The following is an 11,745-nucleotide window of genomic DNA, read 5'->3' as shown; positions in this document are numbered from 1 at the left end:
AATCACAAAATCACATGACTTTTAACAGCAAAGAAACAAGTGGAACATTTAAGATTGCTATAATCTGTTAAACATCAACATTAAAACTTTTACAGAAATTCATTTTCACAAGAATACTGGTGCAAACTTTAATAGCCGGGAAATAACATCGGATATGTTCTTACCAAAAAAGGAGAATGGATGGCTACAATTAGCAAAATATAAGTAATATGCATTTTCCATTATCACATTGACAGTATGATTAGAAATTAAAGTATGCAATAACATTATGGATTGCAAAATGTAATCAACACCAAACTCCTTGGTTGCTGAACTCATGAAAATAAGTCAATTCTTCACTTTGCAGTCACACAATGGTGATAAAATACAGCAAATTGATTATTCCAGCAAATATATATTATATATATATTATGAAATCACAAGGCAACATTCATATGCAATTCATTAGTTAAATACAATAGCAGGAATATCTTTAGCTATTAAGATAGCATGATGTACGCAGGAAATCTGAAGGGCTAAAATATTTCTAATAGTTTATATGTCATTAAGCCATGAAGGATGCTAAAATGATATATAGGAAAGATATACAGCTGCAAAAAAAAACTAAAACTTATTAAATCAGTGAATGGATTTATACTCCAGTGCTCATGACTGGTGGGAAATTTTACTCAAGGACTCCATATACATTTTTTAAATTCAATATTATGACTTAATTTCCTAAATCTCGATGCAGGGTAATGTTAGGGATTGATGGCACAAATAATGGCTTATAATAAAATACAGCTTAAGATTTAAAAGACTTTTTAAAATATTCCAGGTCTAATGAAAAATAACTTCATGATTTAAACGCAACCTTGCTTTAGGAAACTTACAGAGCCAGTACGCATCATTGGCCATTGGCAAATGACCAATTTTTCACAACAGGTCTCCTTGCACAGCGTTTACTTACTTTCACTTATTTCATGACGTAGATAAATGGTTACTACAAAACACAGTATTCACAGCAAATTTTGAGAAACCTAAATTTAAAGCTACAATTCACGATACCATTAACCCTAGTTGAAAGCTCAGCAGGTATCGAAAAAATAGTGAGGTCTTTTGCCAAGCAAAAATACTTTTTTCGGTTCGTTTTTTTAAATCGGTAGGAATATACATACATGAAGGATGGAAGAAGGAAGGATATGGTTAAAAAAGCTGGTTCCGCACATGGAATTGCTAACAAATAAGCGATTATATTTACACAAACAGTATTAGAATGGTGGTTTCTTGATTTATGCAACTTAACTATTGGAAGACTGACTTCGTAACATTACTCACAAAATACAGGGAATTTTCCAGAAGAATTTGTGCATTTTCTTGGTATAGTTACAGAGAAAATACCACAAAATCTGATTGTGACAACGATGCAAGCGAACAACGGTAAGCATAACACATTCACAAAAACTAAGAAATTTCATACAAAATGTATTATATTTGAAGCAATGTTTAAACGCTAGGAAAACATCAACCATTAGGAAGCAGGTTAGGAAGAGTGATTAGCCACATAAATTACAGGAAATTTTTCATTTAATTCCATGAGAAGAAAATAACAACTGATGCACCATCAATGCACTTAGTAAGGAGCAAAAATACAGAAATTATTTCGATAACAGTCGGGGTTGAGATTAAACAGTGACGTGATGATACGATATATGATACGATGTACATTGCCTACACAAGAGAAGAAAACAATGAACATTGGACACCCATGGTGATTTGCACTTCCATTTTTAAATCCCATCAGAATTACCAGTCTAAAGCCATTTACATTTATGTTTACTTCCAACCTGAAAACCAACCTATAGAAGCTTAAAAACCACTCCAAGAAAAAAGTATGACCGCCGCAGATTGCAGAAGTTATTTCCATTAACAGTACAGTACAATCACAGTAATTTGGCACAGCACTAATCCCACATGTCAAGTAATTCAGCATCCCACGCTGGTGACCAACCGAGGGCTAACATAGTACTCTCAATTTGAATTGAGAGATCTTTCTTTGTTGAGTAAGAATTTTTTAGCGTTTGCTACATAAGTGCTTGCCTGTTCCACCGTTAAATTATCGGTTTGAATTTTAAATTTAAGTGACCCACTATATCAAGAAAAGACAACAAAGTCCATGAAGTAAATAAGATACGAACACCGACTACTCAGCTGAATCACTGAGTAAATCACCCTCGCGTATAAGTCAAATTACTGAGATCGCACAGTACTTACAAAAAAAAGACAAATAATATTTTCTGGGCCATTCTTGGATTAAACTACCGATTACAGTGCACAACAATACTGTGCAGTTCATTCACATCGAGGAGTTCATGAAATGCCCAGAGAGCACCCTACAAACTGAAATCTGCAATACTTTTAAGTCGGGAACACAGGAATCAATTTCTATTGAAGTCTATAGCTTGGTTAAAATCAGAAATTTCTTTCAGTGCAACCAGTGGCGTAGCCAGGAATTTTGTTCGGGGGGGTCCAAAACCAGGGGAGAAAATTTTTTAAAAACAGGGTACTGATTAATGGGTTTTAAACTAATTTTAACCTAATTCACAGTGTCCGGCGATATATGGTGGAAATGTTTAATGTTCATGATGATAAAATAAAATAAAATGGTTAATTTCCACACACTTTTTTTATTAACGAACTACCGACCCGGTTTCGACACGTAGTGTCGATTGTGTCGTTGTGTCGATAGTGTCATTCGAAACCGGGTCGGTAGTTCGTTAATAAAAAAAGTGTGTGGAAATTAACCATTTTATTTTATTTTATCATCATAATTTTAACCCTTTTCATTATCGAAATAACTTCATTTGTTAAAGAAATATTTTGTAAATTCATGATTTTTAAATATTTTGTTTTCTTTTATGAAGGAAAATAATTGTGTTTTTATATTTTGGGGGGGATCCGGACCCCCTGTACATCCCCCCTGGCTACGCCACTGAGCACAACACTTAGCATAATGTGAAATTGCCTTATTTCACAAAGAAGATTTATCACTATGCTCATTTCCATATCACCAATATCACATAAAAATATGGCACGTGGACAGTAAATATATTCATCAGTAAACAAAGAAAATATTGCAAATAAATTCAGACAATTCGCACTCCCATTACTTTGCTTGATGCCACCATGGATGTCAAGATTTACACAAATACGGCATTAAAATATTTCCATCATAATCACATAAATATTGCCGAAGAAAATTGTACGCCAAAAATCGATTTTCACTGATACGGAACTTAAGAGCATCAACAGTTTTACAGCCACAAAACCAACATGTAAACAGAAAAATAGTGACCTCGACATAACATGAATTGATATCACATATAAATCTAAAGAGCAGCCTTTTTTCGTAAGGTTATTTACTTCAGAAAATACACCTCTGCATACCAGTTAGGATACCAGCAAGTATGGACCCACAGAGAAAGGAATAACCAGAGTCCATACTACACATTAAGTAATGTAACACAAAATGGAGCTAGTTCTGCCGCTGAAATGTAGTTGGGTTACTTGCAAGTCCATTGCCAACAGTAGCGTAGCCAGGAATTTGATTCGGGGGGGGGGGGTCCAAAATCAGGGGGGAAAATTTTTGAAAAACAGGGTACTAAGCAGAGGATTTTTAACTAATTTAAACGCTTTTCATAATCGAAAAAACTTCATCTTTTTTTAATTTTGTAAATTCATGATTTTTCAATATTTTGTTATCTTTCACGGAGAAAATTAATTGTGCTTTTATATTTTGGGGGGGGTCTGGACCCCCCAGAACTCCCAGGCTATGCCACTGATATCCAAAAGTGCCTTGAATGTTTTTCTATGGCATTCTTCAAATCAAGTGTGAAGTTTTGAAACTTTCCAGCGGAGTTATTTGATAGTTTTGCAATTTCTTAAGTTCTGTTTTGAAAGAACTAAGTTTCACTGCTATATTTGCATTAAGAAAATAACAGGAGATAAGTTCATAGGATATGGATAAAATTCCCAGTTTTAAATCATCAAATATCTTGTATGGAATACACTCTGACTTGGCAGGCTGCCAGAAATTTGATTTGGTTTTGGTGGAGCGCGGGTTGCCTAAACCAACATTTTTTGTAATCGATCCGCAAGTATTGAAAAACCATATATGCATTTCATTAAATCATCAATATATTTTGTTTGATCAATGCAGAAAGTTAAAGTCATTCTTGGCTTTTGGGAGACATTATAAAATGTAACCACATTGATAAATGGAATATCAAGGCCTTGTTACATGATACATTAACACGTACAAGTTAATGTTTGTTTACGTGAATGACTTTTGTGCACCGGAATGGAATATGCACGAATGCATGACCCAAAATAAGAACAGATTCTATTTTCCATTAATGCAATCACACAAGTTGGATGGTAACAGTGCTTTATCGTGTTCATTTATGCATTCATGCATTTTGACGTTAACTCGTACATGTTAATGTATCGTGTCACCAGGCCTTCAGAGGATACATGCCCCTGGTGTCTCCTCAGTGCATGTATTGCAGATAGTTGCTGTTGCCACAAGGAAAAAAAAATATGAAGGCCCCAAAGCCCGCCTGGCTACGTGCCAGGTTCTGACCATGGGCTAGATCCAAAGAACATTGCAGCACAATGTATTGTGATGTTGCCACTGCAAACCACTACAATGCCGACATGGCATAGGACTTGCTAGTAAGCAACCTATGTCTCAGCAGCTGAGCTAGCTCCATTTGGAAGTTACACTATTCAACATGAAGTGTCCACTCCGGCTATTCCTTTCTCCATGAAAGAGCACACCTGACTCGAGTAGGTAGAAGTGAGATAATTTGAGAATAAGAGATAAAACACACTATGTGCGTCATATATAATTCACAAGCAAATGATGCAGTTGGACAGGAATAGAAGGAAGATGGAGGCATGCAGGATAAATAGGTCTAGAACTTCAAGTTAAATAATGGCCCACAAGTACATCACTCTCCAAGAAATAGTGAATGCTACAATAGGACACTAATTCAATTACTTATGTACTTAAGTTCTTCACTAATGAGTAACTCTGGAATTCTCTTAACAGATAAAAATTGAATTAGGAAATGATGTTACGGCAGTATAAACAGCTCCATCAAGCATAGTATAGTATGGCCCCTTAATAAACTGGAGATAATTCAAGTATACCTCATCATTATAAAACAATTGCTGGGTATTGTTGAGAAATACAATCTAATTAATACATAGGAACATTGACTGCAGCACCCCAACGTTATTAAAAACATTACTAACACACCATGAAGACTACCAGGAACAATAAATTGCCCTTAGCTTATTGTTAAATGAGGAACTAACATCTGTTTATAAGCGCATTTAGGTAGTGAATGTGCAGCGGGAAGTTTTGTGCCAGCATTATCAAAAGTACACTTTTTTTAAAAGTACGCCATCTAATGGAGAATATAGCACAGAGATATATGTATGAGCAAATTGAAAAATATGTAACTCAATTACCCACACTTAAGGGATAGCTTAGGATGTAGGTCTGGGCAGGGTTCTGATGGGAGGCTTAATATGCTACAAGAAATTATCAAAAAGAATACATTAAAGATCCTAAAAAAAGTTAAATTCAAAGCCTCAAGCAACATGAGTGGTCGAATTGACTGGTGTAAAATGTTCATTAGTTCATATATTAGAGTGACAACTATTGCATAAAATCATTATTTCAAAAATAAAAATGATCTTAGCCACACATACCTAATGCAGGTGAATAGGAATCGTATTTGTTTTATTGCATGGATGCAGTAAAAGACACAGAAATCAAAAGAGTGACAAAAAACTACGATTCAATTGATCTCCATACCATGGTGTATCGATACAAAAAAAATGGCAGTATTCAATAAGTTATCCATGGAACAAAAACAAAAAAGGAGCATAAAACTCAGTCCAGATCCATACAGTAGCTGGCCTAGTTTATGAAATAGACTAAGCACTTATCATTACCACAGAAGACAATTGCCAGATTCCTGCCAAGACTGAACATTATTCGCATGCAATAGCATAACCCTCCTGTCCACAGGGAGAAATAATTAATGATGCATCATTATAGGCTACACTGCAATGTTTACAGTTACTTTCTTTTCCTGCAGCCAAAATTTAATCTTGGCGATGTGTCGAAGAGCTAAAATTACTTAGGGGATATGATAAAAATTTGGTAAAAATAATATTAAAAATTATATTTTTCTCTGATGGATTAAGGAGTAATGTGAGAACACACAACAACTTCCACAAACAATATTTACTTGAAGACATATTCCATGCATTTGAGAGAAAAAGCCATTAGATGAGCTTTCCTTACACATAGCCAGAAGCAAACATGCAGTTATGGTGGGTACAGTGAGGAAGGAATTGTGAGAACAACCCCAACTTTCCATTAAGTTTTGGAGTTACTTCCAACAATGGATTAACCAATGCCGGCAAGGTTTCACCACAAAAGAGAAGAGTACAAGACCATTTTATGAGGAAAAACAAGCCAGGAAAACTACAATTTATCCACATTATATCAAATTTAGAATACGCATAAGGTATGCAGTAATTTGGTGTTCTTCAATCAATAACTTTGTCCATTAATACTGATACTGAATTAGCAACAGCGATTGATTAGAATAACCTCTGCGCTTTTGTTCACTTTGAGCAATGAGGACCAAACACCAAGAAAAAGCATTCATCAAATAAAATTTAGGAAGGGTCAGTTCCAATTCTTGGTTTCAGTTCTCAGTTCCGGTTCTAAAGAATTTCAGTTCCTTTGCTTCATTTGTAAATGCCATTAATGACTTTAGTTATGGTATTTTCAAATCCCGTTCATGAACAGGAAGGAGCATATGAGAGGAACATTATACAAGAGTTAAAAGGAAAGGCTAGTGAAGAGTCTGATATGGAATGTAGCACTGACACGGTGCGGAAACATGGACACTTGGGAAGGAGGACGAAAGAATGGTGGAGGCATTCGATAAGTGGGTTAGGAGAAGAATGAAGAAGTTGACGGAGAGGAGGAAAAACGAAGTGCTGGGCATGGTGAAAAAAAAGAATAGGATTTTTTAGATAGAATGAAAGGGAATAAGCCTAATTGTGAATTCAAGAGGGTAGTCCATGAAGTGAGGGAAGACTGCCAGAATAGGTACTCGACATCGACAAACATACTGCATGGAATACTACCTTCATCGGTAGAATACTTTAACAATAATAAATTTCGAATCCAATGACCTTTGGTGGCAGCACCATCATTGGCGAAGAGGTGATCAGTTGCAAAGTTGTTTAAGTCCCTGGATGGTTCCCAAAAGTGCACCGAATGCTGTTTAGATGTAAATTTAGTTGATAAAAATTTATTTCGGTAAAACTTAATTACAGAAGATGGACAATGATAGCTGCTGAGAAATCACGGATAGAGGCCTTCAAAATGTGGTGCTACAGAACAATATTGAGGATCAAATGGACCGACTTAGTAAGTCATGAGGAAGTCCTAAGTAGAGTAGGAGAGGAGAGAAGCCTCATGAAAACCTTAATGAGAAGATGAAACAACCTCATAGGCCACATCTTGAAACACGTCGGTCTGATGAAGACTATTGTCGAGGGACAAGTAGATGGTAAGAACGTAAAAGGAAGACCTTGAATGAAATACATGGAACAGGTAAAGAAGGATGTGAAAGAGAAGATATATGCAGGTGTGAAAAGATCAGCTGATAGGACAATTGAGTGGAGAGCTGCGTCAAACCAATCCTACGATTCTTAACCAGTGATGATGATGATGAAAAATTAATTCACTAGAGAACTTCCAGGCAGCCATCTCACAAGATATTGAGAAATGGATTGCACCCTTCACGGACACCATTTAAAAAAATCATTAAAAAATCACCAGCACTTTCAAAACAGCTTCATTCACTCTACCACCATTTCAAGCCAAGCTTTTCTTTTTTGGCGGTCTCCAAGTGCCACTCACATAATTTGGATTCACAATTACGGAAAAGAGCCAAAAAAAACAACACAGGAATCCATGATATCACATACTTCAATTAGCGTGTGTAATGTGGGAGATTTGAAATACGTGATAATTCCCAAGTAAAGTGTTCAAATTGATTTTCAAGCAAAATGTTTAGGTATAGATTCTTCATTTATTGTGCTGATCTCAAGAAACAGTAGAAAAGAAGAATGGAATTGACCCATCCATAGCAAATATCGATGAGAGGAAAGTACCAGTTCTAATCACAAATTCACGCAAATTCTGTTTCACAACACAAAAGCAAACATGCTCTGCTCAACCAAATCTTACTAATATATTTTCACCAAATAAAAAAAAAACAACATAAGAAACTATCACATCAATGGACGGCTAAATGGGTGAATGTATCTATTAACCCTAAGTTAATGACTTGACTATCCGCAAGATCAAGTCAGGAAGTTGGTCTTCGTTGCACACAAGAGAATCAATATCAGATTCTCTGAATCAAAGAGGGGCTGAAGACTAAATTTATGGCATTTGAAAATACTTTCCTAGAGTCAAATATACATTGTTTTTTATCACTTGGTGCACCATTCAATTTTGTGAATTATCAATTCATTGAAGAACTTTCACTGGAGTAAAGCTACCATTTATATCAAATTTAGTGATTTAGCCGAAGTGTATTGGACTCCGTGTAACATATAAAAATTTTGTCATCTACACAGACTAGGGAAAATAACTGTGTTTAAGGACCCTTCGAGTATACAAAAATAGTGAAGCCTCCTAGATTTCATCACAAACCATGGACACACAATACTAAAACGGAAACATTGAGGTGACTTACTATGACTTCCAGCCCGCATATGCAAATTAAATACCTTCCAAACTTATTTCAGCAGAATAAATGAGAACACTTCAAACTTTATAGGCTATCCAGCTAAAAAAATATTTGATCAAGGAAAGCAAAATATTTTCTTTGACAACCAAGGCTACAATTCATTGCAACCTACTTGAAGGTTTTACTACGCAGGCAATCATTAAGAAAAACATATGTAGTGGAGCACTCATTAAAGATTACTCCATGTGAAGACATCATATGCTACCAAGCCTTTAGCACAATAATACTGATCTTTATACGATGCATTTTTAAAAAGCCAAGTCATTGAATGGAAAGACTTCAAAGATGAATGCTTAATGGTTTAGAACTATGTAATGCATTTGGTCCATGTGATTTCAAATTTTTGTGCACATACATATATTCACTAATGTTGTAAATTTGGTGTTTGAAACAATCCTGATAAGGTAGCAATCATCACTCCTTTCCATCAGAATATTATTGGAGAGGCATTATTCAATTTCATTCCAAAAGCAGTATTAACTACCAAAAATCACTATGTTTGAACCTTCCACATTAATTACACCTGGCATGTCATAACCTACTCTGCAATGGCATTCACCAGCAATATCATAAAAATACAGATTTCATCACCTAACCTCATAACTGCATTACATTTCCCAATACCATCAAAAACTCCTTTTAAACAGCATTACTGTACGTATATTGATGATCATGTATCTCCCTTTCAGGCTCATTTGCTTGCCTAAAAATCTATCATTATTGCTCCCTGATTAGAATAAGTATTAGAGTTATCCAACCTGTCTTTAAAGCCGATGCATATTTCTTGGTCTAACTGTTGATTCAAAATAATTAACCTTAAGGCTAAGACTCGAGAAAATTTTAAGGAAGAGAGCAAGAGATTAAATGCCATTTTAGGCCATTGAATTTCTTGAAGTTCAAAGCTTCAAAATACGTTCTAGCCCTTGACTTCATTGAAGGACAATTCAAGGGGACAGCCTGATGTATATAACATGGAAAATAGGAATAATCCAATATTAAGGATAAGACTCATTATTTTTATACCACTTATACATATTTGATATTTACTCTTTTGTTACTCAAATGTAGTGAAGAATTGGAAAATTTTATAACAAAGTCACTAAATCATCATAAATTGAAATAATTTATCATAAATTGTACGACATGATTTTTAATGAGAAGAAAGGCCAACATGTATTTTACATCTGAAATGTTTTAGCTTTAGGTACCAATAACTAGCGTTGCAATGGTTACTCAGCATATTTGAATGCACAGATCTTCGTAACATTTCAGTAATTTAATCAATCATGACCTGAAATTTCATTTTAAGCAGTCCCTTTCTGCGAAAAAATTATGATTTTTACTGAAAATAATTCAAGAAAATTGTGGCAAAATGAAAATACATAACCTTAAGTCTTTTAATGCTTTCAGTGATGGTGATGTCTTACAACATAATATGTCTTAAGGGTTCGTAACGTTTTACAAGGATATTCCAAGCCTCAAGTGAGCAATGAACTACTAAACCTGCTCGGAATGTTATCATTTTTCATGAGTTATCAAAAGAAAAACATTTGTAAATAGATTCCATTCGTTGATCTCCAAGACAAAGGAGAACAAATTTCATGCAGCAGAAAAGTGTTTTTCCGCAGTATGCTTCGTGGTAGATCACGGGCAGTTAATTATGTGCTAGCTCCCAAGGTAGCCCTTAACGACAGGGTAACATAACAAGAATTATATTAATAGAGAGTTGTTTCAGGTAACAGCCAAAACCCCTCCTTAAGAGACTCTACCAGTGCCACTCAATTACACCTTGGCAGGAATTTCTAAAGTGTACAGTCACTACATTGTGTTTCTCTGGTCTTAACTGTCAATTGTTCGGTGAAAGTGCTTTCATTACTTTAAATGATGTAACTGTAACATTACTGTAAGTAATTCATAACATAGAGTACTCTCTTAATCAATTTTATGCCAAATGGTTGTGGTCAAACCTGATATTTTTATATATAAAAATTAATTCTTCAGGAAACCTCTTACGTGCATACTCTTAGATTTCTCTTTTTCTCTTCAGCTAAAAGGAAAATCTAGATGAAGAACCTGATTCGAATGAAACTGTACGCCTGAGTTAATATTTCTGACAAATGTCATGTCTCACATTATGATCACAGATGTGCCCAGGTAGAAAATTTCAACAATATACAAACTTTCTTGTAAACCTGCAAGCTGCAATGGGAAACTCGATTACGGAGTATATGGTGGACTATATTTCATAAAGCCGACCATCAACATCACATACACCTTGCTCTGAAATTAATGATTCTAATAATAAAACGTCTTTGAAATAGTTACCCAAATGCAAAAATGCCAGTGTGTAACAATTAGCTGCCTTAGTCAAGAGTTGAGGAGGAGGGCCAAGTTTTAAACTCAGAATTGTTACATCGGATGCCTTAATAATGTGATATAACATTTGGTTTCCCACAAACAAATGCATTATTGAAAAGCACATGACAGACTTTTTAAATAATAAAAATAAAAAAAACCAATATGTTACTAACAGAGCATAACAGTCGACTATGTGACTCAAAAGCTAGTATTAAATAACAAGGTGGGTTCAAAGTGGGACATAGTGTACATACATGCCTTAAAAGACTAAAAGCTCTAACAGCAATGCAGTAAGAAGAGAATAATTTCCACCCACCAATAAGGGGGTCGCTGATAATGAAAACCAAATACGGTACAGTAGACTCCTGCTTTACAATGGGTTTGACTCGCAATGAATGCCGCAAACAATCTGAGCTCATTACGCACACTTAATAAGATCTCAAATTTTGCCAATTTTCCTTCCAATCACACAATGTGTCACCAATTATGT

The sequence above is a fragment of the Ischnura elegans genome, chromosome 10 (genome assembly GCF_921293095.1).
Source record: "Ischnura elegans chromosome 10, ioIscEleg1.1, whole genome shotgun sequence".
Lineage (NCBI taxonomy): Eukaryota > Metazoa > Arthropoda > Insecta > Odonata > Coenagrionidae > Ischnura > Ischnura elegans.
This window is presented reverse-complemented; position numbering follows the sequence as displayed.